Below are 24,424 nucleotides of genomic sequence, written 5' to 3'. Positions count from 1 at the left end.
GCGCCTTACCGTCTGTGGCGCCCATAGCCTTGGGTTCCCCACCTAGAACTCTGCCCTCGCGCCTTACCCTCTGTGCCGTCCGTAACCCTTGGGTCCCCCCACATAAAACTCTGCCCTCGCGCTTAACCCTCTATGGTGTCCGTAACCCTTGGGTCCTCGGCAAAGAACCGTGTCTCACGTTTAACCCTTTGAGGTGTCCGTAACCCTGGGATCCGCGGTTTAGAATTGTGTCTCGCTCTTAGCCTTATGTGGTATTCGAAGTCCTTCACGTTTAACCCCTCCTAGAAGCTGTCCCCATTAAGTCCCTTAAGTGTCAGACCACTGCCCTCATACGTACAACCCAGTGGAGTACTTAATCAGGTCTCCGCTAACAACCGACAGTAAGGGCTACCGAACGTCGCTAGGAGTACTTATCCAGGTCTCCACGAACAGCAGGACAATAAGACGTACTAACCAGGTCTCCTCCGAACTTCGATAGGAGTACTAATCCAGCTCCTTACCAACAACCGGACAATAGGGAGTGTTTAGTCAGGCCTCCCCCGAACTTAATTAGGGATCTATCACCAAACCTCGAAGAAGACAAACCAGCCTGTTTACCCGATTGGATCATTGCTGCCAGCCCAAGGGCGTGGCCAACGCCGAATAACTATTTATGTTCCGATCCCTGTCAGAGACAAACTACCAACAAAACCTTATGAAACTCGAACTTTTAGATTAAAGCCGTTTGCTTTAAAGCCGCAAGTCCTATCGAAATGGGACTAAAGAAAATGTTGTAGCTATGAAAATTCTCTACAGGGTTGATCTTTATGGAATTTTCGTAGGTCTTACCATTTGTGAGATATAGAAGTTCAAATTGGGACTGACTGTACTGTCTCCTTAAAAAGCAGTGTCATAACTGCAATTTCCCAACTTAAACTTATATATCTCAAAAATGATACAACCTAGGAAAAAGATACAAAAGCAAATCTTGTAGAGAATTTTACCAGCTACAAAATTTTCTAAGGTTCCCTTCCGAGAGGACTTGCGGCTTTCAAACAAAATCCTGAAGACATGAGAAAAAATCTAAATGATTGATCTGAACTTCTATATCTCAAAAACGGTAAAACCTATGAAAATATGTAGGTCAATCTTGTACATAATTTTCACTGCTACAACATTTTCCTTAGTCCCATTTCGATAGGACTTGCGGTTTCCAAGCAAAATCGTGAAAACCTAAACAAAAAATCTAAAATTGTGAACTTTGACAGTGATTTATTTAAAAATCCCTCCAGCAATTTTTTCTTGTTTTTGGACTTTTCTCACCTATGAACTTTGCTCTTTCAAAATCCGTTAAAACTTCCCAGTGTAGGCGGTTTTCACTAAAAGTTAGTTAAGGCGCACCATATATAACATTATGTTATAAGGTAGCGGTACAGTCAATGCATTGTCCCAATTAAAACTTTTATACCTCAATAACGGTAAAACCTACGAAATTATCATAAAAGTTAATTTCGTAGAGAACTACATAGCTACAACATTTTCTTTAGTTCCAAAAAGCAAAATCCTGAAAACCTAAAAATGTCAACTTGAGTAGCGATTTATTTAAAAAGCGCTCCGGCGATTTGTTTTTGTTTTTTGATTTTTCTCATCTATGAACTTTGTAGTTTCAGAATCCGCAAATACTTCCCAGGTGTAAGCACCTTGCATTTAAAGATGCTGGCGGAGGGTACAAAAATTGACAATTAATGACTTGTTGACGTTTTTTTCTTAAAAAGGATTTCCTGTAGCAAGAATGAATGAACTTTTGCTTATTAATGTCTATTTTATTTTTTTTGTTATTTTTTTTTTTTTTTGAAAAAATGCTATGGGATCAAAATCAAATGATTTTTTTTTAAATTGTTTCCTGTTGCACGAATGAATGACCTTTTGCCTATTATTGACTATAATAACTATTACTCCATTTAAATATTGAAAAAGGTCCCGCACGAACCACATTTATTTGATATGATATATGAAATAATATGATGATAAAATTAGTGAGAAGCAAAAGGTTATGCCATTTTGGTTATGTCATGTGGTTCCACAACTTATTTTCAGTTATATATCTTTTTATACAGACTTTTAAAATCATTCAAAAAAGCTTATATATAATTAAGATTTTATCTAATCTCAGCTAAAAGCTCATCAAAATATGATGCAGGGACATGAGGTTGTGAAAAAGTCATAACCCTAGTATACACATTGTCTGATATTTACAATGGCAGCAGTTTTTAGCCTTTGCGGATTTGACTATACATACGTATGTGTGATTTATCTAAGCGAAAAATTATTCCCCACTTTTCATGTTAAAAAATTGTGCATCATAAATATGCGAATATCTCGTTCATAATTGCATAGAAAAACATGGTGTTAAGGTGGCAATACGTAATGTGTCATACGAGTACACATGAATACGTACTTTGGTATAACAATTATGCTACTACATATGATATATCTAGCGGTTTCCTCACCCGCCCCAAGAGAAAAAATAGCAAAATAAATTGTACATCTATGTAAACTCCCCAATATCATGAACACTGTTAAATACAACCAACCACAAAGTCGTCATATCACACAATTTGTTTTATAACAAAAAAAAAACGAGAAAATAAAATAATTTGTCAGTTAAATTATAATTGAAGATTTGTTGATTTTCTGGGGAATAACACGAATGTTGTTCGTACAGACAATGATAGTGCAATCAACTTTAAGAGTTGAAATTAAATACCAGGTGTGGCTGTGAGAGGAAAAATTACATAAAATATTATTCAAATGAATAATTTATATATGCATGGCTGTGCATACTTTCATTTTCATTGTTTGGTTAGATACGAAGAATTTTTTCTATACATAGATTTTCTTTGCATAAAAAATGCATATGGTAAAAACCAAAAATGTTTTACAATGGATGAATCCGATTGTCACACTTTCAGAATTCGCAAACTGTTAACATCCTCGTTATAGTTTGACTGAAATTCTTTAAAATTAATGAAGTGTTTTAGGAGAGATCCCATAATGTTGACCATTGATATTAATTTACGTGAAAGCTGTATTGGCATCAATGTAGAAAAATGGGTAAAAATGAGTTGAAGCCAACAAGTTATTTTAAGCTCCCTTCCGATTTCTGATTTTACCTTACATTTTATAGACCTATGGCAAAAAAAAGACTAAAAGAATACTCCATGGGCAACATGATACTAGTCTATGACTCACAATAGGATTATAGAACTAGTGATTTTACGTCGTTTAATGTATATCTCAAGAGTGTGCTTCGTACAGCATCCTAGTAATTGGACTCTAAAGGCCAAAATTACATTCAATTTCCTTTGAACCCCGCGTGAATTTAGTTTTTTAAGCGGATGCGCATCAACATCACATGAACATCGTATCGGCGCGAAATTTTCAGTAAGGTTTGGATTTTCGACATAGAAGAAGCTTGCAATTTAACATGATGGTCAAATAATAATTAGCGGGTTAAATGGACTGACACTTTTATGTGAAAATTGGTAAATTTTTTAGTATTTTTATTTCTGCTCCATCCCCATAAGTTATAGTTATAAGAGGACTCTTGAACTTTCCATTAATTCCAAATATGTTGATATACATGGTCAGATAACAGAGTTTCAGCCAAATATATACCGGGATCCACAGTTTTAATTGTTTGTAGTGTAACAATAATCACGGTAGAGGATGCATTTATAGTTCAATATCGACAACATTTCCCACAAAAGAAGATGCTAATAATTATGGAAGATGATCGGATAGTACTTGGCTGGTGAAAATAATCACCATGTTTTAAAAATACCCAAGTTTATTTTTTGTTGCATATTTTAATTTGTGCAGAGCATATTTCAGTAAAGTTGCTTAAAAAAATATATGGACAAGAACTTTTGACCTTTCCATTGATGCAAATTGAAGTAGCGGTTAAATAACCGAATTGTCAAATACATATGTATGTGGGTTAGAACTGCAATGTAATACAAGTAACAACGGTGTTAAGTTCGGCCATACCCTCCATCAGGAGTTGTATTATAGTAAAATGGAACAATTTGTTTCCCTTGTTAATGAAGAAGACTAAATACCGAATTTCAGAAATTTCGGTAAAACAATGTCGCCGAAAATCAAGAGGTAGGCTTCTATGGGGGATATAGAAAGACGCGGACATATTTCTCTTCCGGAATATTTTATAACCCTATGGAAGACTGAATCTTGACATCACAACCTTCAGAATTAAGAAAATTGGCAGGTACCGTTCTATGAGGGCTATTTCGAAACGTAGACTTATATCGATGAATTTCATTCGAAACGTTTACTAAATACAAAATTTCAGTCATTTCTGTGGGTTTTTGTGGACACAATCTTAAAAATAACGAAAATCAGGTGGTACCGTTCTATGGGGGTTAAATGAAGGCATGGACCTATACCGACAAATTTAGGGGGGAAAGTTGAATACCCCCAACGAAGACTTAATGCCAAATTTTAGTCATTTCGATGGATTATTGTGCCCATAACCGAAAAATATCGAAAATCGGGAGGTACGGTTCTGTGGGGGCTTTATTAAGGCGTGGTCTTGTGCTGACAAATTTACGGGGGGAAAGTTTTGTACCCCTCACGAACACTAAATACCAAAATTTCTGCCATTTCGGAACGTTATTGAGGCCATTATATATTAAGGCGTGGACCTACACTGAAAAATTTCATATGGAATGTTTAATACCCCAAATGAAGACTAAATACTAACTTTCAGCCATTTTGGTGGAATATTGAGGCCACTACCTTTAAAATACTGAAAATCGGGTGGTGCCGTTCTATTGGGACTGTATCAAAACGTGGACCATATAGCCCATTTGCAATACCAAACATCCTAGGAGTAATAAAAACGTCTACATATACCAAACTACAAAGCTCTATCCTAACAAGAGATATACCCTCAGCCAATGTGATTTGAAACTTTCATCTACGGATAGATCGAATGTATTTACGGTCTCTTCAGAATTTTGTGGCCCTTTTTGGACATTTGAACTTGCCGACAATAATGTGGATTAGGAATTAACTGCACTAAGTCACAAATGTTGAACTTTTTTGGAGGAAGTACCCTTAGGGAGAACCGATATGGGCGATTTTAGAAGTTAAACTTAATTTTGACAAAATATTAGGAGATCCAAAGTTTGGACCACATTGGTCGCCTTGCGCGTACTATTTTAGCCAATATTTTCGATTTTGTGGGGGAGGTACCGGAAGGAGTGGATCTACAAGCACCACCTTCGAATTTGGATCAACTCAGTATTTAGTTCGAGAGTTGTCGGGCTCTCCAGCTACCACATGGTGCCGTAGAAGGTTTTTACACTTTTGGGCTGTTTTCTCAAGAAATATGGACTTGCCCCTGAAAAAAACTTTTACCGTCGTAATTGAGGCAGCGAATAAAAGTGGCTTCAACAAAAATCAAAGTGATTCCATAGCTGTTCTTAAAGTAAACTTATCGAAAATTTTGTGTGAGAGGTACCCGAAGGAGTGGACAAATATAGTCCATATTCATACCTTATATATATTTGGTAGAAATATTGGGATGTGTAGAGTATAGTCACTACCATCAAGAGTTATCATGTGCACAATTTTTCTGAACATTTTGGAACTTTTGTGGGGGAGGTACTTGAAGGAGTGGACTGATATGGCTTATCTTCAAATTTAAACTAAGTTTGGACAAAATATTACGAAAGCCAAATTTTGGACCGAATCGGCAGATCCGTTCGAGAGTTATCTTGCTCTCCAACCACTACACACGGTGTCATAGGGTTTTTTGTAACTTTCAGGCTATTTGCTCAGGAAGTATGGACTTGCCCCTAATGAAACTTATAGCATCGTATAGAGGACAGCGAATACAACTTGCGTAAACAAAAATCAAAGCGATTCGACACCAGGTCCTAAACTGAAATTTTCCGAAATTTTGTGTGGGAGGTACTCGAAGGGGTGGACCGATTGAGTCCATACTGGAACCTCATCTTAGTTTGGTAGAATTTACACGATGTGCAAAGAATGGACCAAATCGGTTATTCCCTGCAAGAGTTACCGTGCGCACAAGTTTTGCTACAATTTTTGAACATTTGTGGGAGAGGTACCTGAAGGAGTGGACCTATATGGCCCATCTTCGAACCTAAATCGAATATGGACAAAATATTTCGATACCCAAAATTTGAACCGAATCAATTGATCCGTTCGCGAGTTATCGTGCGCACCAGCCAGACAGACCGACAGACAGACGGACGGACATTGCTATATCTACTCAAAATTGTCTGAAACGGATATCGTACAAACATACTTGGGGTCTAAAACCATTATTTCGATGAGGCACATTTTTGGCCGTATCAAAGTGTAAATACCCTCTTTAGCCTAAAGGCTGAGGGTATAAAAATTTTCCTTAGCCTCTATACCAAAAATTCTTAGATGTAAAGGAAATTTTTTGCAAAGGAAATTTTTTTTACTATACAGTCGAAAACGCTTATAAAGTCGTCGTTTATAACGTCCTATAGGTTATAACGTCGATATCCAAAAGTCCCAAATCGCTGGGGCCCTTTATAGCCCTATCGCTTATAACTACATATCGGTTATAGCGACAAATTCCGTTGGTCCCTTGACCGACGTTATAAGCGATTTGGACTGTATAAATATAGAGTATATTGTTGACTAATATAACCCCATTCATTTATATATAAAAGTAAAATATATGTATGTATGGACATGTTCATAGCTTTGGAACATTATTTTAACTTAAATATCGATTTAACAGACTCTTTTGTTTGTAGTAGTGCTCTATTTTCATTTTCAAATCTTTAAAGGACTTTGTCTTTGGCAAGCTAGTAGTATATTGTTTGCTTGAAAGATTATTGCTATTTAAGCTGGCTATTGATTTATAATCTCCAAAAATAACAATATTTAAACACAAAAGAAATACAACAGCAATCCATCAAAGTTGCAGACAGGAAGGTTAGATATTTAACCTCTGATATACAATACAATATGTATACAAATGTATGTATTTAAACAAATTGCCATAACAAATTTCTTGGTAAGTACATTTTGAAATGTTCATTCTTAAAAGAATACTTACACATAATAAAACACAATAGCATTGGTTGTGGTTACAATTAACCAAACGATATTTAACTGTGAGAAATGCACTGATCTTATGACATGACATAACTCGTATTAATCTACATATCGCATCTCAGAGATTAATAAAAAATAGTAAGAAAATCATTATAAACTTATGGAACTCATGCAACTTCTGAACTGTACCTACCACCACCACCCAATTATTAACATAATATTTCAAAGACAAAATAAAAAAAACTGAAATTCACTCTTCCATTGTAGAAGAACAATTGCAAAAGTATCGAGTTGAAGTTAATACGTACTGGAAATACTTCATTCTTTGTCATTTCTGTTTCAGTCTTTCGTTTTTGTTGTACTTGTAGTTTTTTTTTCTTGTTCATATTTCTTTTTCGGTTTCGGTTTTCTGAAAAAGATACTTTATTTTACATTTGAATAATTTCCATAACGAAGTCGAGAAGACAGACAGACAAAATTGCCAGAAAGCAAAACGAAGTTGAAAATGAAGTGCACATTGAAGTAGAGCACAACAATTCATTATAAGCACAAGTTCCATAATTCGTTGAGATAAATAAACAGGGTGTTGACGAATGATGGGATATTAGTGGGATAGAATTTACTCAGAAATCGTTTACGTTTCTGAATATAATCGGGACTCACACTGAGGACTTTAACATTTTTTAGAAGATTTCAACTATGTGCCACATCTGCCTCTGCTTATTTTACGGTCCCCCACAGTAGTTTTTCAATTTGTAACACATTGGAATAATCATGTACGACCCTATAACATATATTCATGATCAGGATAAAATTCTGAGTTGTAGTGCGAATCTGTAACTAATTTTTTGAGTTACCGACAAAAATCGGTAAAATTAAAACTCAAAATTATGAATGAAAAGTACAAATAAAAGTTGGCAACACACTTGATATCGGTACAACTTTACGACTGTTTTTTATTCGTCGTTAACTTGCCGAAAAACATCGGTTTCTATTGAAATTATAAGCATTTTAATTTTACCGACTATTGCCGGTAACTCAAAAAATGAGTTAGAGAATCGCACTACAGATTTAGCTTCCACAATAAGGGTACCACTCAATTTTCCGTATTTTAGCTTCATTTTTTTCACTGCACTTTGAAAATTCTCATTCAAAAATTGTCAACATAGGTCCATATACCCATACCCATAACGACCATATAACTGTACCTCCCAATTTTCGGCATTTTGAGGATTTTACATGGAATTTTTTAACAAAATAGCTATAATATGACATGTGAGATTCTTAGTGGTCACAACATGTCTTCACCAGAAATTGTCAACACATGTCCATGTTTTGGTATAGCCATCATATACCCCCGATTTGTGGCATTTTGAAAATGTTAGCTATAATTTTTTACCAAACTACCTGTAATTTGGCATTTGATCTTCCCAGAGGTCACAAAATTTCTTCACCAAATATTGTCAACATAGATTCATGTTTCGGGATAGTCCCCATATAACGTTACCTCTCGATTTTCGCTATTTTAAAGGTTTTTCCTACATTTTTTGAACTACTCGTTCATTGCATTTGAGGTTCTCTGCAGTCACAAAACTTCTCCACAAAAAATGTGAAGGTAGATCCTTGTGTTGGTATATCGCCCGAAGAAAGGGCTAATCGCTCTCTTCTCCTGATGTCAGAATCTCATGTTATACATTGAGTAGTTGGTCGTATATGCTTCCAAGGAATCAAACTAGGAAAACTGGCTAGTGAAAACGCCCAGCTTCTATCTTCTTTAGCGATGATGTCCAAAGCTAAACGCAATACTGAAAGTAAAACCTTTGAATATTATAGATGAATATCGCAGCCAAAATCGATTCTAGGGGAGGCTAAGTTGTGGGCAGAGTCGCGTTTTGGAACGCGTCTACGCTTTAAAAAGGAGGCTGTTAACTTGTATCAGTCCTGAAACTGATAGTGGTTCTGATAGACCTTGCGAAATTCGAAGACTATTATTCTCCCTTTCCAGATTGATTTGCAGATATTGGGGAACACAATGTATTTGTCGTTCGGTGTTCGGTGTTACGATGGATTCGGTATTCGGCTACAGATGATCGGGAAAACGATGTAGATGGTGTTCGGCTGTAGATGTTCAGAAAAACGACAAATTTGGCTATGGATTATCGGTGATACGATGGATTCGGTTTTTGGCCGCAGATGATTGGTAACACGCCCACTACAGTTCGGTTGTGGATGTTTAGTGATACGATGGATACGGTATTCGGCTGCGGGTGACCGGGGACACTATGTAATCGGTGTTCGGCAGTAGATGTTCAGAAACACGATATAGTCGGTGTTCGGCTGTATATGTTCAGGAACACGATATATTCGGAGTTCAGATGTAGATGATCGGTTATACGATGGATTCGGTATTCGGCTGCGGATGACCGGGAACACGATGCGTGCGCGTTCGTGTGTTCGGAAACACGATGTATTCGGTGTTAGGCGGTGGGAGTTGAGGATTACGTTGAGTTCTGCTGTGGATGGTCGGTGATACGATGGATTCTGCATTCGGCTGTAGACGTTCGGGAACTCGATGTAGTCGGCGTTCGCTTTAGATATTTGGGAACACGATATGTTCGGCTGTAGATGTGGAACCAGTGGAACAGCTGACCCGAAGGCCCTGTGGAACTGCTGACCATGAAGGCCCAGTGGAACAGATGACTCAAAAGCCCTGTGTATGTATTATACACCACAACATAATGTGTAGCCCTTAAAAAGTATTCCCAACCCTATAACACCCAGATGTAAGTCGGCGGATTTAGAACAGTCTTTTGTTCCAACCCGTGTAGCTAACTCCCTGCAGTAGTAAGCTCACCATTCTCAACCATTTCTGTAATACTTTAGTGACCTGGAGTATGAAGTAAATAAGACTTATTAGTGTATGTTGTTATTTAGATGGCTGGTTCCGTATAGTAAGGTAGTTGTTGTTGTATAATGTACGTGAACATTTTGTCACCTTACACACCAAGGATCTAACAGTTCGTGAATGGCTGAACGAATCCCATTGCAGCTTTTCGAATCTTTGAATGATTTCGGATTTGGGACGATATCGCTCATGATAAATCATGATGGTACCTCCCACTGCTGAGAGGACTCTGATATGGTGTAGCTCACAGGTCTTCACCGGTCACTCTCGGAGTGCTCTGTAAATTGCCAGTTAAAATAACACACACCTCTTCGGATCTATTACTGTCCCTCCAGTAATAGTAACAGCTGTTCCATCATCCTTCTTTCCCGAATTCGAGAGTGATTTTACCGCTACCCACAATTTATTTAATGCTGTACCAAGGCGACATTTACTTCAGGTGATCTAGCCACTTTTGCTAAGTTACCTAATTTTTGGGGCTGCAAGGTTCGTACGACAAAATTTGATCTAATTGCGAATATTCTAACAGCAGATACATATATAATGGGCGGCTGCAGCTGTGATGATGTCTCCGAAAATTCTCTTAGCTATGCGAGGATCTGAGGGAGTGGCCCACTCTCGATAGCGATGATTGGTAAATTTTCTGAATCCCTGTCAATCAGACTTTCCATGGTTCAAACATGTTCGGCGGTTACAGATTATGAAATCGGGGATGTCTATTGACGGGAACGATCATCGCCAATCAGCTTTTCCATGGTTCAAAAAAGTTCGGCGGTTAAAGGTTATGAAATCGGGTGGTCTGTTAACGGAGACGATGAATGGAAGATGGTATGAAAAAAGAAAAATTATGTCTGACGAACTGTCTCCTCTTATCCTCTTAGTATCGTCTTCGTTCACCGTGCAAAATATGGAGCTAACAATGTGCCCTCTTGTCATTGCCTAGACCGGAATATCAAAATCCATGATGAGCATCCTCTGGCACCAAACGCTTATTTCCAATATTGAACTAATATCAGGCATATAACACGGGATACAAGTATTCATCATTTATTCATTCACTAGGGTCAAGCTCAAGCGAGTAGCTCTGTACTGGACAGACTGGTGTATAAGGAAGCCTTCAGGTAGGATACATGTATATGCAAAATGTTGTTACTATCGCAACTTTGGAGCTACAGGTGAACAGGTGAAGGTAAGCTTTGTTTCCTGATCATAACCTTAGACCCTTTCTCCGACTCATAGTCCACAATGTCGCTGACTTTGTTGCGGAGACGAGGGTGTTTTATATTCCAACGACGAAATTGGAGACATACTGAGTAGGGTAGGGTGATTTGAACACCACCATGGGCGCCTGGATTTTCTGATTATTGGGATTGTAGTGAGCAAAAAAGTCCACTATACCATATGTCTACTGTGAAAATCGAGCCCCCGGATTTTGACTTGAAGTTTCTTTTCAAGGTTTTTTTTGGATATTTTGGCATGTATGTAACAGCCAAACCACTGAGATTTTCGATCCAACACAAAGACAAAAATTGTAGCCAAGACAATAATTAAGAACTCTCTAGTACATCGCAAAAGCATTGGAACGCTCCTTCAGGCAGTTATGGCCCCGAGAAAGTGCACATTTTTCGGAAAATATCGATAAATTACACTGTGCTACAAAATTTGACTCAAAGTCAGTGGGTGGAAATTTCCTTTTGGAGATGAAAGCCCTTGGTGAGTGTACTAAGAACGCAAAAGGAAATTTTCAGGATAGGTCAAGTTTCTGAGATATGGTTTGGCCAAAATATCCTTGAAAAAATTTTCAAGTCAAAATCCGGGGGCTCGATTTTCACAGTAGACATATGGTATAGTGGACTTTTTTGCCCAGTACAATCCCAAGAATCAAAAACTCCAGGCGCCCACTATCACTTTTTTCCTTCCATACAAATCGCCCCGGCCTAATACTGAGAGATGTTCTCGAGCAGCAAGAAGCAACGTAACTTCTATGGCAGCAGACCCAAAGGAGCAATCTCGAAAGTGCATCCTTTCCCTACATCATTATATTTCACCGATTTGATTGTGGTGGATGCAGATATGCTAAACGGAACAGATCTTTGGCTGAGATTGTTCTCTACATTCTTCGCCCAAATTGACTCCAATTACGCATATGGAGTTTCTAGAGGTCTGCACCAAATATGGTGGAGACATTTACACGTTTTGGTATAGGCTCCATATAACGGTATCTCCCGATTTAAAGTATTTTAAAGATTTTAGCTACAATTTTTAACCGAACTAGCTGTAGTTTGACACTTGAGGTTTTCAGAGGTCGCGAAACTTCTCCACCAAAAATCGTCCATGTAGGTTAATTTTTTGGTTTAGCCCCTATAGGATTTTAGCTACAACTTTTAACAGAACCAGCTGTAATTTGACATTTGAAGTTCTCAGAGGTGCCGAAAATCCAAAACAAAAAATCGTCCACTTAACTCCATGTTTTGGTATATCCCCCATATGAAGGTACCATTTTAAATTTTTACCCAATTTAGGCATTTGGGGGTCGAACAATTTTTGCTCCTAACAGGATGCTAATTATTCCATTTTAGTTCAGAATTTTTTTATGGTGGAGGGTATAAAAAATTCGGCAAGGCGGAACTTGTTTCGGTTTCCTTTCCCCCAATTTATCCTAAACCTATATGTCGCATTAAGCGTTTTCATAGCAGAAAGGCATTGCAGGGCGTCGAATGGATTCCTTAGGGGAGGCCTCTTGTAGCCACGTAGGATTTTGCGGTTTATTGCAGGGAGTGGGAAATAGTTTGTTTTTGCCCTTGTATGTTATCGGGGTGACGTCGTAGGCTTTCATTAAGCAATTGGGTAAGTTTAGTGGGGTATTTTGCAGCTGATCGTTGCGTTTTCAGCTTTCTCTATTCCAGTTTTTGTGTTGTGCCAGTTCGTAATTTAGTCGCTAAGTTTAATCGTTTGCGATTCGAGGTAATGATCCAAATAGATTGTACCTCCAGCCCAATCGACTATTTTTTTCTATGTTTAAAAGCCTTTCTCGTTACATCCCACTTGCTGCAGGCCAAAAATATCCAAGTATATCCGTCAGAACGTGAACTCTCTGTATAAAGGGTCCAATTGGCAGATCATCATGCTTTAAACTTTTGCAGTGGTCTTCAATGTTAGAGAAATATGATTTTGGACTCTTTTTCAGTTATGGAAAGTCGTTCTGATCATCGTCATAAGCTTTTCACTGTTAAACATTTATTTTAGGGAATATTACCCGACTATCACAAAATTTAATATGCTTCTGTGGTAGTCGCATCAACTCTCAAAATTTCGTGACGACGCGACCAAATTGCGACCTATAGCGCGATTTAAAAAATGGAAAAATATAATTCATTACCGACTTTTGCGATATCTCCATCTTTGGACCACCTACGCCAACCTAGTTTGCATCAATGTAAAGGAGAATTTTTCTTCTTTCATTGGCGAGCTTTCCTTTTGGAATATCCGACTAGAAGCGGAGATATTTGCATATGAATAAAACTTTGAATTTTCTCCACATAAGTTGTCTACCCATTCCGACCCCTGAAAATTACCTGAGCATCACAAAAATCAGTAGGCTTCTTTCTTTGTGGGACTTCCACCATTTCGTGATTCTCCGATCAAAATTCCGACTGTAGCGTGATTACAAAAAAATTAAAAATGCGAATGCATTACCGACTTTTGCGATATTTCCGTTGTTTGACCACTTACGACAACCTTCACATCAATGTAACAGATAACTTTTCTTCTTTCCTTTTTAAATACTCTTACTAGAAGCGGAGATATTCGCATAAGAATAAAACGTTGAATTTTTCTCACATACGTTTTTTGCCCATATCTGACCATCACCAAAATCGACAGGCTTCGTCGCCTCTTTGACCCTCATCAATACCCAAAATTTGGTGACGTTACGATCAAAATTGCGACCTGTATCGTGATTACAAAGTTTAGATTGCCATACGGACGGACACACTTAGCCAGATCGACTCAGCTCGTCGAGACATTCATTTTGGTATGTAAGTATGGGTCTACGACCATTATTTCGATGCGTTACAATTTTTTTTTTTTGCCAAAACCAACTTATCTTACCCTCCCCACATAGTGGTGTAGATTATAAAAATCAGCTGAAAAAAATAGGAATGCATTTTTGTATATTGAATTTCCCGGTTGTAATATTTTGTAGTAATTGTCTCATTAAAATAGGAAATATAATACAATTTTGCCGTTCTTATAGCCATGTTCATGCCATTTTATTATCCCTGTATTCTGGGGAAATGAAATTCACTTCACAATATATCATTAAGCCAGCGAGATGATGAGAGTGGGATAGGGAGAGGGCGAAACGTATAACAATAAACCTAGGTAAATATGTTCAGTGACAGTCATACACATATGTATGTATATTCCACCGGTGAATTGCATATGAATTTTGGCATTTGAGATATCTAATTTCAGCGCATAAGTTCAGCTATGCTAATGATGACAACGACCGCTTTGCTCTGATGATGATGATGAAAAATAATAGCTAAAATGACGTTTTAATCACGAGCAAAGTATGACTTGCATTATTCACATGAATAATATCAACTGTCAAATTTGCATTCTATGCCATGTGTAACAAAAAGAGTGCAAGAACAACACACACAGCCAGTGAAGGAACACATGCCAACAAAAACAAAAGACCAAAGTTAAAGAACCGTTTAAAACATTTTACATTATGCAATTTCCGTCGCCCTTATGGATGATTGTATTTAAAGACAGGAAAAAAAGACAAAACTAAGAAGAAGAAGAACAAAAAAAAAACACAGCACAACTTCATTGTATAGCAGACAAATGCTTAGTTTGCCTCCTCATAACTGTAAGAGGCTATTTTTTGTTGTTGCCTATTTTCTTTCAAGCCTTTCCATTACACTAATAATTCATGTCCTCCAGTCTCACTGAATTGTTTGCTCATTGCCTGGGAGGGGAACAGAGAAAGATGGAGCGGGTAAACTAAACGACCATAGATGAAATGTTAGAATGTCTAATGTTTAAATGGTTTGTCTGTCTGTCTGTCTCTATGTTTGTCTAACACCGCCGCCTGTTTTCTTCCTCCATTTGCAGTCATTTAATATGTTTTGCTTTGCTTTCTCGTTTTGCTCCAACATTGAGTACCAACACAATCCGTTTACTTACCTGGATGTTGTTGGGCCAGCTGAAATCTAAAGATTCATTACTGTAGGTTAAAACAGAACGTGCATTTATTATGCACAGTTATGAAATGTGGCTATCATAAAATTTGAGTATCAAAGGGATGGAGAAGGCACAGTGTTTTGAACATAAAAAAGTATGAGGATTGTAAGAAAAACTAATTCTATAGCGCCTGAAAGTATGCAGCACACATTAAATTGATTACATACCAGCTGATACTTAAGGCTACAAAGCGTCTATAGAAAATGACTTTATGGCCGCCTATTCAAACGATTTAAACCCGTATTTTCAGACGACGTCCATGAAGGCGACTTTGACGTCTTCTATGAAGATGACTTTAAGGTCGTCCATACCATTTTTATAGACACATTCTGAAATAAAGGATGCTTTTATAGACCCTTTCTGAAAGAAAGGGTGCTCCTACAGACCGTTTCTGAAAGAAAAGGTGCTTCTATAGAACCTTTCTTAAGAAACGGTGCTTCCCTTTTTATAGACACTTTCTTTCATTCAAAAACGGTCATTAGAACTACCGTTTTTGAATGAAAGATGCTTCTATAGACCATTTCTGAAAGAAAGGGTGCCTTTATAGGCCGTTTCTGTAAGAAAGGGTGCTTCTATAGACCCTTTCTGAAAGAAAGGACACTTCCACAAACCTTTTCTGAAGGAAAGGGTGCTTCTATAGGCCGTTTCTGAAAGAAAGGGTGCTTTTATAGACCCTTTTTAAAGAAAAGGGTGCTTTTATAGACCCTTTTTGAAAGAAAAGGGTGCTTTTATAGACCTTTTCTGAAAGAAAAGGGTGCTTTTATAGGCCCTTTCTGAAAGAAAAGGGTGCCTTTACAGACCCTTTCTGAAAGAAAAATTGCTACTATAGACCCTTTCTGAAAGAAAAGGGTGCTTTTATAGACCTTTTCTGAAAGAAAAGGGTGCTTTTATAGGCCCTTAGCGTGCTTCTATAGACCATTTCTGAAAGAAACGGTAGTTCGACAGACCGTTTCTGAAAGAAAGGGTGCTTCTATAGACCGTTTCTAAAAGAAAGGGTACTTTTATAGACCGTTTCTAAAAGAAAAGGTGCTTCTATAGACCGGTTTTGAAAAAAGGGTGCTCTATAAACCGTTTCTATAAGAAAGAGTGCTTTTATATACCGTTTCTGAAATAAATGTTGCTTCTATAGACCGTTTCTGAAAGAATGGGTGCTTCTGTAGACCGTTTCTGAAAGAAAGGGTGCTTCTGTAGACCGTTTCTGAAAGAAAGGGTGCTTCTGTAGACCGTTTCTGAAAGAAAGGGTGCTTCTGTAGACCGTTTCTGAAATAAAGGGTGCTTCTGTAGACCCTTTCTGAAAGAAAGGGTGCTTCTGTAGACCGTTTCTGAAAGAAAGGGTGCTTCTGTAGACCGTTTCTGAAAGAAAGGGTGCTTCTGTAGACCGTTTCTGAAAGAAAGGGTGCTTCTGTAGACCGTTTCTGAAAGAAAGGTTGCTTCTGTAGACCGTTTCTGAAAGAAAGGGTGCTTCTGTAGACCGTTTCTGAAATAAAGGGTGCTTCTGTAGACCGTTTCTGAAAGAAAGGGTGCTTCTGTAGACCGTTTCTGAAAGAAAGGTTGCTTCTGTAGACCGTTTCTGAAAGAAAGGGTGCTTCTGTAGACCGTTTCTGAAAGAAAGGGTGCTTCTGTAGACCGTTTCTGAAAGAAAGGGTGCTTCTGTAGACCGTTTCTGAAAGAAAGGGTGCTTCTGTAGACCGTTTCTGAAAGAAAGGGTGCTTCTGTAGACCGTTTCTGAAAGAAAGGGTGCTTCTGTAGACCGTTTCTGAAAGAAAGGGTGCTTCTGTAGACCGTTTCTGAAAGAAAGGGTGCTTCTGTAGACCGTTTCTGAAAGAAAGGGTGCTTCTGTAGACCGTTTCTGAAAGAAAGGGTGCTTCTGTAGACCGTTTCTGAAAGAAAGGGTGCTTCTATAGACCGTTTTGGAAAGTAAGGGTGCTTCTATAGACCGTTTCGGAAAGAAAGGGTGCTTCTATAGACCGTTTCGGAAAGAAAGGGTGCTTCTATAGACCGTTTCTAAAAGAAAGGGTGCTTCTATAGACCGTTTCTAAAAGAAAGGGTGCTTCTATAGACCGTTTCTAAAAGAAAGGGTGCTTCTATAGACCGTTTCTAAAAGAAAGGGTGCTTCTATAGACCGTTTCTAAAAGAAAGGGTGCTTCTATAGACCTTTTCTAAAAGAAAGGGTATAGACCGCTTCTGAAAGAGAGGGTGCTTCTGTAGACCGTTTCTGTTACAAAGGTTACTTCTACACACCCTTCCTGAAAGAAAGGTTGTTTCTATAGACCTAGGGTCGTCTATTTGGATGACTTTAAAGGGCATCCATTAAAATGACTTGGTGACGTAGGGAATTAAATATACCAAAGAACGGTTTTGACCGGCTTTAACATGACAAAGCCCAGGATTTATCTTGGTCCCTCTTTCATCTCAAGAGGACACTGACCTCCCGGTTGTGTCACCTAAGGAACTGCCTTTACACATGCGACATGTTCCGCGAAAAAAGAAACACAAAGCCGCTTTTAAGTACCATGGTCTGCACCTGGAATGTTCGTACCCTTCATAGAAAAGATACAGTTTACGCATTGACAGTTGTACTTTAAAAGTACAAGGCTGACGTTACTGTCATTCAGGAAATACGATGGATTGGGAAAGGCGTCACAACAACACCTAAAAATGACGCACTGTATTATAGCTGTCATGACACAAAGCATGAGTTTGGTTGCGGATTTGTAGTTGGTCGGAGGTTAAAACATTTGGTCTCCAGCTTCACCCCAGTGAATGAAAGACCTGCCACAATACGGATAAAAACAAAATTCTTCAACAATAGCTTTATCTGCGCTCATGCTCCAACCAAAGACAAGGACGAACAGACCAACGATATATTCTACGAGCGCTTAGAAGACGACGGTTGTTCTGCCCGTGACATTAAATTTATTCTAGTAGATTTGAATGCCAAAATTTGAAAGAAGAATATCTTTGGCCCAACAGTCCGGAAATTCAGTCTCCACAGTGAAACATCTGACAACGGTATGAGGCTGATAGACTTTGCAGCTGCAAAAAACATGGCAGTTATCAGTACCAGATTTAAGCATCTCGATAGTCATAAGGGCACCTGGCTGTCACCAGATCAAAGAACAAGAAATCAAATTGATCACGTTGTGATAGATGGAAGGCATGCATCGAGCGTGCTGGATGTACGATCGTATCGAGGTGCAAACATAGACTCGGACCACTACCTTGTTGCAGCAAAGGTATGTACCAGATTGAACATAGCAAACAAAGTGCGTACAGACACAACACGGAAGTTGGACATCGGTAAGCTACAATCACAACAGATAGCCACAGCATATTCCACTCAACTCGCCCAATCGCTTAATTAAAGCACTCCTCGTCCCGATAACATATCAGGACAATGGCAAAACATTGCCCACTCTATGCAAACAGCCACAAAATCAGTACTTGGATACCAGAGACGTCCACCAAGGAATGCATGGTATGACCAGGAGTGTCGTGCTGCTACCGAAGAGAAAAATGCGGCATATATAGCTACTTTACAATCAGTAGCAACGCGTAGCGCACGCAAGAGATATCGGGAGAAAAGGAGAGAAGAGAAACGTCTTTTCAGCAGGAAAAAGAGAGAGAAAGCGGGAGTGTGAACAAATCGAGATGTACAGGAGACAGCTTGAAGTCCGAAAGTTCTACCAAAGAGTGAAACATCAAACTGATGGCTTTAGTACAGGCACATTCTCCTGTAGAGACCAGCAAAGTAATTTGTTACAGATAGTGTGCTTAGGATATGGAAAGAGCCTTTTTCCAAACTGTTGGTATCCAATAGTAGCGAAGTCGACGAAGATAGCACAGATCCAATCCCAGAAGATGGTATAGAATATATACCACCCGGCCAAGATGAGGTAAAGGCAGCAATAAACCGGCTGAAGAATAATAAGGCATCATGAGCCGATGGCCTACCAGCCGAGCTGTTTAAAACGGGAGACGACACGCTGATAAGGTGTATGCATCAGCTAGTTAGCTCCATCAGGCAGGAAGAACGCGTACCCGACGATTGGAACCTGAGCATCCTGTGTCCCGTCCATATAAAAGGAGATAAGACTTTATGCTCCAACTATAGGGGCATAAGTCTTCTCCCTATCGCCTACAAGATAGTGTCAGGAATATTGTGCGAACGACTAAAGCCCATGGTCAACGAAATAATTGGACCATACCAATGAGGCTTTAGACCTGGTAAGTCCACCATCGACCAGATGTTTACCTTGCGGAAAATCCTGGAGAAGACCCAAGAGATGCAGATCGAAACCTTCCACCTTTTTATCGATTATAAAGGTATTCCAAGCCATGTCTGAATTTGGTATCCCTGCAAAGCTCATTCGGCTCTGTAAAATGACTCTAACTGACACAATATCTTCAGTTAAAATAGGAAAGAACCTCTCTGAAGAGTTTTGTACCAAAAGAGGTTTCAGGCAAGGAGACAGCCTTTCGTGTGATCTTTTCAACATCCTGCTAGAAAAGGTTATACGAGAGGCAAACATCAAAAGAAGTGGCACAATCTAGACTAATAGCCACATGTTACTTGCTTATGCTGATGGTATAGACATCATAGGACGATCAGTAAAGGAAGTAACTGATACCTTTAGGAAGGTCGAAGGAGAATCTGCGAAAGTGGGTCTGGCAGTAAACGGCAAATAGACCAAATTGATGGTGTCGACGCGCAATGCGTCCATTGAGCTCGGAGCAACTGTTGAAGTTGTTTCCTATAATCTTGAGGTAGTAAAAGACTTCGTCTACCTCGGCACCGCCAAAGCCACAACTCGTCAAACAAAAATAACGCTTTACAATCCACTGATACTACCCATGCCGATGTATGGTTCCGAAGTCTGGGTACTTGCGCAAGCAGATAAAACAGTATTTGCCGTGTTTGAGAGAAAAATTGTTCAAAAGATCTACGGACCGATCTGCGTTGACGGTGAATATCGACGTCGTATGAACCACGAACTGTATCTGCTATACAACGACATCGGTATAGATAAACGTTCGGGATACAACGATTGCGTATCATAAAAATGAGCGATGATGAACCCGCAAGGCGTATCAATACGGGCCATATGGCGGTACCCCAGAACTGGCAGGACCAGGAATCGACGGAGCAAACAAGTGGAAAAAGAGATGAAAAAGCGCGGTATTGCAGAGAGCGAAGCAACTAACAGAGAGAATTGGAGATCTTTTCTTAGTTCGGCTTATAGAATAAATGTTCTGTAATAGCCCAGCTAAGTAAGTATTAAGATGACTTTAAGGTCGTTTCTTAAGATTAAGGTCGTCCGTCTATTTATATGACTTTAAGGTCGATAATTAAGACGATTAAGGTCGTCTATTTAGACAACTTTAAGGTCGTTTATTAATACGGCTAGGGTCGTCTATTTAGGTGAATTCAAAGTCGTCTATTTTAACGACTTTAGGGTCGTCTATTTAGACGACTTTTAGGTCGCCTATTTAGGCGATTTTAAGGTCGTCTATTTAGACGATTTTAAAGTCGTGTATATAGACGACTTTAAGGTCGCTATTTAGACGACTCCACGGTCTTTATTTAGACGACTCCACGGTCTTTATTTAGACGACCTTAAGGTCGTCTATTTAAACGACGTTAATGTCTTCTATTTGGGAAATTTTAAGGTGGTCTATTAAGACGACTTTAAGTTTGTTTATTTATACGACTTTGTGGTCGTCTTTGTAAACGACTTTAATGTCGTTTATATAGACGACTTTAGGACTTTATGTCGTCTGTTCCAACGACATTTAAGTCGTATGTTTAGACGACCTGTAAATCGTATATTTAGACGACATTATGTTCGTCTATAGATTCGTTTATAAGGACCCCTTAAAGTTTGTCTGTATTGAGTACAACATTTTAAAGATCTTTATGATGTTTTTTCTGCATTTAATTTTCCTCACTGTATTTCGAATTTTATGTTTACGAAAATTTCCATTCTTGACTGGATGTAGGTGTGCTCGACACAATAATATTTGGACAGGCCAACTTTTCTACTGTCATAGCTGCTTGCTGTTGCTGGAACACTAATTTTTGTAAATGCTGAATTTTTTTTTCTGCTGTTCTTTTATAACGTTCAATAATAATGCATCCATCCCGACAGACATACAACAGCAACAAATGGGGGCAGATACTGTTAAAGTTTTGCACCAAACTGATAGAAAGAAGCCAACGGCAGTACAAGAGGAACTGTACAACAACACCATAATAGTACGAACGAGTACACACACACACACACAGCAACCGAAAACAAAGTTGTTGGCATTTTCATATGAATGTTGGTTGGTTGGTTGGGTAGCTGCAGCGGCAGCAGCTACGTAAATACGTTACGTATAACAATTCAAATGTCAAATGACCAATTTGTTATCGTTGCCAGGCGTCATGTTTTTAAGTTACGACGAGTGGGCAAACGGAGAAGAGGTGATCGGTAAGAAGAGCTTGGCAAAATTTTACATAGTCAAATATTTAGCCTGCTCTGAAAGACGATGGTGAATGAAGCTAGCAAACAAATTCTCCTTTTTTGAGAAAAAAAAAATGAAAAGAAATTTCTGGAAATCGTTTACAAACTGTAGCCTAACACACCTTAGATAATAAACGAATGTATGCATATGAATACAGATTGGTCAGGATATTCAAGATTGCAAAAAGAAGCAAAGAAATATTTTCTTAAAGATGGGAATTATTGCAATTTTTAGGTTTTAAAGGAAGAGCAAGGAAAGGCTTGAAATTCCTTTTAATTAATACCTTACTAAAATTCAAAACTATTAACAATATTAATTTCTCATTGAAATTTTATAACGCTTGTGGTGTCATACTGCAAAATATTAAACATTTTTGTAACCGAATCTATTCCATCAAATCACTTAAATCCTGAACCCTCTGTTCAACTGCCATTTAAAACAACCACTCACAACCATTTATTCTGGTAAATTATTAATGACCTTTTCATATGGCAGAACACGTATGCCTGCCAAATCGTCGACATACCTACACTTCTAGGCGTTAACCATGGTTATGTTAACGAAAAGTGATTTTATTTAGCCACGACTAATTTTCGTAAATGGCACATTCATAAATTGCAACACCAACAACAACAACGTCAAGCGATATCCCATGATACATCAAATATGTCAGGATTCGAGCTTCGCTTTTATTTTTTGGTAGGTTAAATGTCAAAAGTTGAAATGTGTTTTGGTCTGGAAATCACATTTCGTGTGTCTAATTTTAATAAACAGTTGATTGAATTTATTTGAATCGTAGAGTGGATTTTTAAGAAAGGAATGATAATTATTTTTTATACCTGAAATTTAAGAGAGTTAAGAGAGGCAGATATATCCAGAGACAAATATTAAATTAGCGAAGTATATACAGTTAGTCAACTAAATTATTGCAAAAAAATTACTGTTTAAAAATTTAGATTTTAAATTAGGAATTACTACAAGAAGTTCTATCAAGGGTCTACATAACATCAAGCATTCATTACGAGTGACTACGTAAACATCATTGTCCTCCCAGCACAATATATAGAAACTATCCAGACTTCCTACAGACAAATTTTCGGGCCAATTTTAGATGACGTTATATTTACTGATGAGACTAAAATTATGTTGTACTGTCACGATGGGCATCACTAAGTATGTCGAAAACCATGGAAAACAAACATTTAATGCATGTCCTAAAGTTCGGAAAAGATTCAGTTTTGGTATGAGGTTGTATATCAAGCTGTGTCGTTGGTTACATCCAGAATTTGGAGGAAACAAAGATAGAGGAGTTTTATTTAGATGTTTTATAAGATGATTTAACCAACAAACAAATAAATTGAAATATAACTACAACCAAGACAACAACCAATAAGCATAAGTCTTATTTATGTAGGTTGTTATACAACTGTACCAAAGTCATCGATACCCCAGTCCGAAGTCTAGGTATTAACCCTATCGACATTTTATGGTTTCACCTAAAGAAAACAGTCGGGAATAGGTTGCCCACTAACAGGAGGGACTGAATAAAATGAATTAAAGAAGTATGAAAAAAATCACCATTGGAATAGGACATTTCGAAATTTATTTATTAAATTCCGATGGACCAAATTTTCGAAAAAGACAGTGTAAGACTGAAAAGTTTTGAATTTTGCAATTATTTAGTTGACAGTGCAAATAATTAGTTGTTCTCCTTTTTGTTAATTTTAAGAACATTTTTAGTGAAATATAAATATTTTTTTATTTTTTTATTTTTTTTTATTTTATTTTATTTTATTTTATTTTATTAATATTAATTAATATTACCCCTGTTTATGTATTTCGAAACGAAAATGTGTGCGTATGAAACACACCCAAACTTTAGTTTTGGAAACATTATTGCCTTTGCTTTTGCTTTGTCCCAATTTACATTAGGCGAGTTTACTTGCGGCAATTGTCAGTTTGATGGAGAGAGAGGTGAGGCATATGGTAACCCTTTGCCTCTCAGCCCCCTCTCTCACCTACAAACTGACAATTGCCGCAAGTAAACTCGCCTAATGTAAATTGGGACTTTAAGACAAAAGAAAAAAAAAAAAAAAAAACAAATTTGAAAAACACACTCAAATTTGGTAGTTTTTCTTGCATATTCATTTTCTTATCGACATACATGAACAGGCCTTTACATTTTTGGAAATTTCTGGAGAAAGAAATAGCTATTTCTTGGAAACTAGTTCAAATCTAGTAACTCATTTTCCACACAGTTGCAGTTGACCAATCCAATCGAACTAAAACTTTGCACACTTTTCTGATTTGGTTGACAATACATGCGTATGAAACCAAAACCAATATGGGTCCATTTTTCTTATAGCCTCAGCGGTACCACTCGATTTAAAGTATTTTGAGGAATCTATCTTCATTGGCTGTAATTTCGTATTTGGGGTTCCCAGTGGTACAGAAATTTCCTCACCAAAAATGTTGGACATAGGTCAAGGTTTTGGAATAGCCTCCGTATAGCGGTACCACCCGATTTCAGGTATTTTAACCCTTTCGGTGCTTCTTTTTTGTTTTTGATGTGAAAAATATATATTTATCCAATTTTATATATTCTTAATCCCACTGTGTGAATAATCAAAACTAATT

At 37.9% G+C, this 24,424-nt stretch overlaps 1 protein-coding gene across 5 annotated transcripts in view; it reads right to left on the bottom strand.

Annotated features, from left to right (window-relative positions):
* Positions 1-24,424, bottom strand: part of RhoGEF64C (Rho guanine nucleotide exchange factor at 64C) — a 516,396-nt gene that overhangs the window by 245,986 nt on the left and 245,986 nt on the right. The window contains exon 4 of one of the 5 annotated variants that reach the window (XM_073979768.1): positions 15,224-15,249. The exons of the other annotated variants lie outside the window; for them this stretch is intronic. The gene's annotated coding sequence lies outside the window, so the exon portion shown is untranslated. The remainder of the gene's footprint in view (positions 1-15,223; positions 15,250-24,424) is intronic. 5 annotated transcript variants of the gene reach the window in all.

The sequence above is a fragment of the Musca autumnalis genome, unplaced genomic scaffold (assembly GCF_047663935.1).
Source record: "Musca autumnalis isolate F117 unplaced genomic scaffold, ASM4766393v1 scaffold_4, whole genome shotgun sequence".
Lineage (NCBI taxonomy): Eukaryota > Metazoa > Arthropoda > Insecta > Diptera > Muscidae > Musca > Musca autumnalis.
The sequence above is the reverse complement of the archived record's forward strand: the minus strand, read 5'-3'. Positions and strand labels throughout refer to the sequence as shown.